The sequence below is a fragment of the Leptidea sinapis genome, chromosome 45 (genome assembly GCF_905404315.1).
Source record: "Leptidea sinapis chromosome 45, ilLepSina1.1, whole genome shotgun sequence".
Classification (NCBI taxonomy): domain Eukaryota; kingdom Metazoa; phylum Arthropoda; class Insecta; order Lepidoptera; family Pieridae; genus Leptidea; species Leptidea sinapis.
Window position 1 is genome coordinate 8,529,211 of NC_066309.1, and position 5,790 is coordinate 8,535,000.

At 46.4% G+C, this 5,790-nt stretch overlaps 1 non-coding gene across 1 annotated transcript in view; it reads left to right on the plus strand.

The window, feature by feature from the left end:
- The first annotated feature begins 4,941 nt into the window (after nt 1-4,941).
- The window catches only part of LOC126977626 (small subunit ribosomal RNA), a 1,905-nt gene continuing 1,056 nt past the window's right edge, over nt 4,942-5,790 (plus strand). Inside the window, exon 1 of the ribosomal RNA XR_007732300.1 lies at nt 4,942-5,790. This exon is cut by the window's right edge and continues 1,056 nt beyond it. This is a non-coding gene — a ribosomal RNA (small subunit ribosomal RNA).

Consider the following 5,790-nt stretch of genomic DNA (forward strand, 5'->3'; position numbering starts at 1 on the left):
GGCGTATCGTGCCGCCACCGGTAGGGTGCGTCCACCTGCGAACGTCATTAATGGGTTTAAGCTTGCGCAGGGGTATGCTATCGATATTCGCAGCGCGTTGGGAGGGATACTGGCAGCAATGTGTCCGGACGACGACCTGGCAGCCGACTCTGACTACCATATGCAGGTGCGCCTGGCGGCAGCTTGCTTGCCCAGTGGTCACTCGGTGAGTCCCCCCACCAGAGAACAAATAGGCCGAATAATTCGGAATTTACCGGACAAGGCACCGGGGATAGACGGTGTCACCGCTCGTATTGTTAAGGCAGCGTGGAAGGCGGCCGCGTGTGAGATGACACTTATGTATGTGAAGTGCATAAACGAAGGAGTATTCCCCGATGTATGGAAGGATGGCCGGTTAATAGTATTGCCAAAGGGTGATGGGAAGGCGACTGACCCAAAGGCGTATAGACCTATCACCCTCTTGCCAGTACTGGGTAAGGTGCTTGAGCAGTTGATATGTGAATGTACCCCGGGTCTGTACAGTCGCATGTCAACACGTCAACATGGGTTTATGAAAGGGAGGTCGACGTTAACGGCTCTGAACTCGCTTCTCTATACAGTGAACGCCAGCACTCACAAGTATGTCCAGGCGGTAACGTTGGACATAGCAGGTGCATTCGATAATGCATGGTGGCCTATGGTCCTGCTTAAGTTTAAGCAGGGCGGCTGCCCGCCGAACATATACAAGTGTCTCTGCTCGTACTTCGTCAATAGACGGGTCGGTATGTTTGCAGGGGGGGAGACGGTGTGGAAACCGTCAACCATGGGGTGTCCACAGGGCTCTGTGCTCGGCCCTACACTTTGGAATATTCTGTTGAACGACCTTTTGGAAATGGACGTACCAACAGGGGTCGAAATGGTAGCGTACGCGGACGACGTGACGCTACTTATACAAGCGGATTCTAGGGCTGCTATCGAGACCAAGGCCGGGGCGGTGCTCGAGAGAATCTCGACTTGGGGTCGCAGGAATCGGCTGAAGTTTTCACCGCTGAAAACTAAGTCGATTACCCTGAAGGGTTCGTTCGGGCGCCCTCCGGTTATTAGAATGTCAGGCGAACCTGTAGGAGCGGTGGACTCGGTGAAAATCTTGGGCGTTACAATTGATGGTAAGAGATCATTTGCCGAGCATGCCTTGGATATCGGAGAGCGAGCCGCGAGGTGCTTTGGTAAAATGGCACGGGTATCTTCAACATCATGGGGCATACAGTACAAGGCTCTTAAAGTCTTGTACAGGGGGACGTACGTAGCTACTCTCACGTACGCGGCGAGCGGCTGGTATCACAGGTCGTTCCTGTATGTGGTGTCTAGCCGGTTGCTTAGGACACAGCGAACGTCGTTGGTGCTGCTCACCAAGGCGTATCGCTCCACGAGTACGGCCGCACTGCCAGTGCTAGCAGGGGTGCTTCCAGCCGACCTGGAGGTGTACCGCGCGGGCAAGATAGAGGCGACCAGGGGCGATAAGGTAAAGCAGGAGCTCGCGATCTTGAAGAAAGACATCCACTCCGAGGTGGTCATCATGTGGCAGGAGCGTTGGGAACGTGAAGAGAGGGGTGGCGATCTCAAACGCTTCTTCCCATGTGTCGGGGACAGACTCCTGGCGACGTGGGTGCATCCCGACCACTACACGTCGCAACTGTTAACGGGGCATGGTATTATTGGTTTAGACCGTCGTGAGACAGGTTAGTTTTACCCTCCTGATGGCGTGTCGTTGCGATAGTAATACTGCTCAGTACGAGAGGAACCGCAGTTTCGGACATTTGGTTCATGCACTCGGCCGAGCGGCCGGTGGTGCGAAGCTACCATCCGCGGGATTATGCCTGAACGCCTCTAAGGCCGAAGCCAGCCTAGCCGAATCCGGCAAGGATATACTCACTGTGGAGCCCCGAGTGTCGGGAGGCTCTAAACAATGTGACTTTACTAGTCGCGTTTTATTCGTAAGACGCGACGTCGAAGCCCATTTGGAACGCGACGAACGGTGCGAGCGGTATTAACACGTGCACCACGGCGTCGAAGTTTCGAATTTACCTCAGTTCGATGTCGGGGCTCGGAATAGTCTGTAGACGACTTACGTTCCTGGCGGGGTGTTGTGCTCGGTAGAGCAGCGTCGTGCTGCGATCTGTTGAGACTCAGCCCTACGCCAGGTGATTCGTCCGAGGACGCATCGTCGCCGAGAAGCAGAGTTGTGTGTGTGTGTGTGTGCAAACAAACAACAGGCCAACATATAATTATTATAATAACATAATAATATAAATAATATTATCATGATATTTCGTCGTGACGGACGCGTCACGCGATTTCTCATGATTATAAAATTTTACAATATATTATTATTTATTATAGTTGAAAGACGTGGTTGATGTTGTACACGGCGACTACTCTAATGATAACGAGTACGATCATTTTCAGGTTATTATGTCGAGTCGAGTGTTGTGATAAGTGTACATCGCCGTCGGCGGCGGCGGCGGCTCCGGTGGTGTTGGGCGCGCTGCGCAAATTCCAAAAGCGAGTACGATCGGCCCCAATAGCGGGTACGGTCGATTCCTCAATAGCGAGTACCGCCTAGCGCGAGGAGCGCGGCGCTCCCTGCCGGTCTCCCCGGACGGATATCTCACTTACTTGTTTTCTCCAATAACGAGTACCGCCGAGCGCGAGGAGCGCGGCGCTCCCTGCCGGTCTCCATCTTTTCTCTTGTTCCTTGTACACCAGAACATTATAGTTTTTGACCAATATTCGTGTCCCCTAATAATTGCATGTTCTGTACGTTTTTTTTTTTAAATTAAATAAAATAAATTATTAATTATTAATTTATCATAAAAATACCTACGAGAAAAAGTGTAGGTGATAAAATTATCTATAAAAAATGTACCGATACTTTTTTTCCTACGAGCCACCGTTTCTGAGATAATAACTATTCAAAAACTTATAAAAACGCGCTAAGTACACTACTACCTCATAGGTGGCGTGGAAACTCACTTTTTGAATCTAACACTAAGTATTGATACATTTTTAATGGATAATTTTACGATCTACAATTTTTGTCCGAGATACTTTTATGATAAAACTTACCTACCGTTTTGCTGAAAATCGCGAAAAACGAATGTGATTAAGTAAGTAAGTAAGTACGTAAGTAAGTAAGTAAGCAACTAAGTAAGTAAGTAAATAGGTAAGTAAGTAAGTAAGTAAGAAAGAATTACGTTTAAAGATATTTATTTCTCATTAAAAACATAATATTGTCACTTACATGAGAACATAAAAATATGATGTAATAATTTATCCGCCGTTCTTTAGATGTTCAGTACATACATGTTACACATTATAGTACTTATTCTTCTTCACAAAATTTAAGATTACACACTTTTACAGGGCACTGTCACATAACAAACAATTTCAGACATGTGTTTTATAAAAACTTTGAAACAATATAGTCTGATAGGTCACGTTTAAATGTTTTTAGTGACCTAATCTTTTTGAGAGATGAAGGTAGACTATTAAAAAGTTGTGCGCCCTCGTAAATAAACATACGCTTGCCGTAATTTGTTCTTGTCTTAGGTAGTATCAAGTAGCTGGCTCGTCTCGCGCTGCGTTTAGACGCATGTTTAGTTTGGGTGAGTAAGATTGATGTATGATAAGAATTTTGATTTGATTTGAAATATATTTTTTTTTTGGAGGTTTTTTATTTGGTTTCGGAGGGAAAATGAAATGTACGTGTCGCGCGTTTATTACTGATCATTATCGTACTCGTTATTAATAAAGTAAAAAAAAAAAAAAAAAAAAAAAAAAAAAACGATTTTTTCTTCGAAGCCGCAATGCATATTCAATATTATGTTATTAATAAATAGTAAAATCAAATCAAAATCACTTTATTCACATATCAGAGAGTTTACACGTTCATATCGTTCGCGTGCACCACACATACGGCAGTCGGCGTCGAGAGTCGAGTCCGTAGCGAACGGTTCGCGACGCCGAATTCAACGCCGCTCAAGTTTTTTCTTGTAAAAAGAGTGAAAAACGCACGCGACAAAAATACAAAAACGCACAACACCAACCACCACCCCCAGCCACAACAACTGCTGCTGTTTTATTATTCTCGTCGTCGTCATCGTCATTCATATTTTATTTAATATATATTTATATTTGAGTAAGTTTGTGAATGCGCGCGATGATAACGACGATGATATAATAACAATACGGTTGTTGGTACTCTCGGGGCAGAGCTGGTGTGTCTGTGTCTGTGTTTGTGTCGCGCGTTGTTTTATATGTTCTTTTTTTACAATATAAAAAATGAGACAGACTCACCGCGCTGTGTCGATCGAGCGTTTTCGAGTTTCCCTATGCGGATGATATTTGATTTGGTGATTTGAAAGGTTTTTTGTGATTTCGTTTCTCATAATTCCTCTCTTCACTCTCTCTATAGTATCATACGCTGCGGCGATCCTCGTCACGTTGAAAGCGATCGTGTAAATTTTTTGCGCGCACCAAGACGCCGACTGGGCTTCGACGGTTTCCCTCTGTTAAGATTTTTAACGTGAGGGCCCGCAAGCCGGAACGCGTCGCGCATTTCACTCGTGCGAGACGTTCACGCTCCTCTCAAGCACCGGGCGTCGATCCGATTTGTGATCACGACGTGTACCGATATTAATACGTTGATACCGCTTCTATTGCGTGTCATCATTTTTATTATTACCCGAAGGGACTCTCGTTACTGAACTTTCATAACATACAATCGGCCCATCGCCGATTTATGATTCGTTCAACGCGCACCGTATGCCTTTGAGATATATAGTATACAGTGCGCGAACGGATATCTCACGATATGTTCAAGATGTCATAGTCGCGACGCCCTAAGGGGAGATCGCGACGCATGACGCGCTGAGCGCGACAACAATCGTTGTTTGCAGCAGCTCCCTGGTTGATCCTGCCAGTAGTTATATGCTTGTCTCAAAGATTAAGCCATGCATGTCTCAGTGCAAGCCGTATTAAGGCGATACCGCGAATGGCTCAATATATCAGTTTTGGTTCCTTAGATCTTACTCAGTTACTTGGATAACTGTGGTAATTCTAGAGCTAATACATGCAATCAGAGCTCTGACCAGTGATGGGATGAGTGCTTTTATTAGATCAAAACCAATCGACGGAGGGCCTCGCGTCCGAAGTCGTTAATTTTGATGAATCTGGATAACTTTTGCCGATCGCATGGTCCAGTACCGGCGACGCATCTTTCAAATGTCTGCCTTATCAACTTTCGATGGTAGTTTCTGCGACTACCATGGTTGTCACGGGTAACGGGGAATCAGGGTTCGATTCCGGAGAGGGAGCCTGAGAAACGGCTACCACATCCAAGGAAGGCAGCAGGCGCGCAAATTACCCACTCCCGGCACGGGGAGGTAGTGACGAAAAATAACGATACGGGACTCTTACGAGGCCTCGTAATCGGAATGAGTACACTTTAAATATTTTAACGAGGAACAATTGGAGGGCAAGTCTGGTGCCAGCAGCCGCGGTAATTCCAGCTCCAATAGCGTATACTAAAATTGTTGCGGTTAAAAAGCTCGTAGTTGCATTTGTGCGCCGCGCTGTCGGTGCATCGCATCCGCGGTGATACTGACACGTCTGCGGAGCATATCGTCGGTGAGCCGGCGGTAAAACGCCGGTTCAATATCAAAATCCTATCGCGGTGCTCTTCAGTGAGTGTCGAGATGGGCCGACAATTTTACTTTGAACAAATTAGAGTGCTCAAAGCGGGCTCAAAAT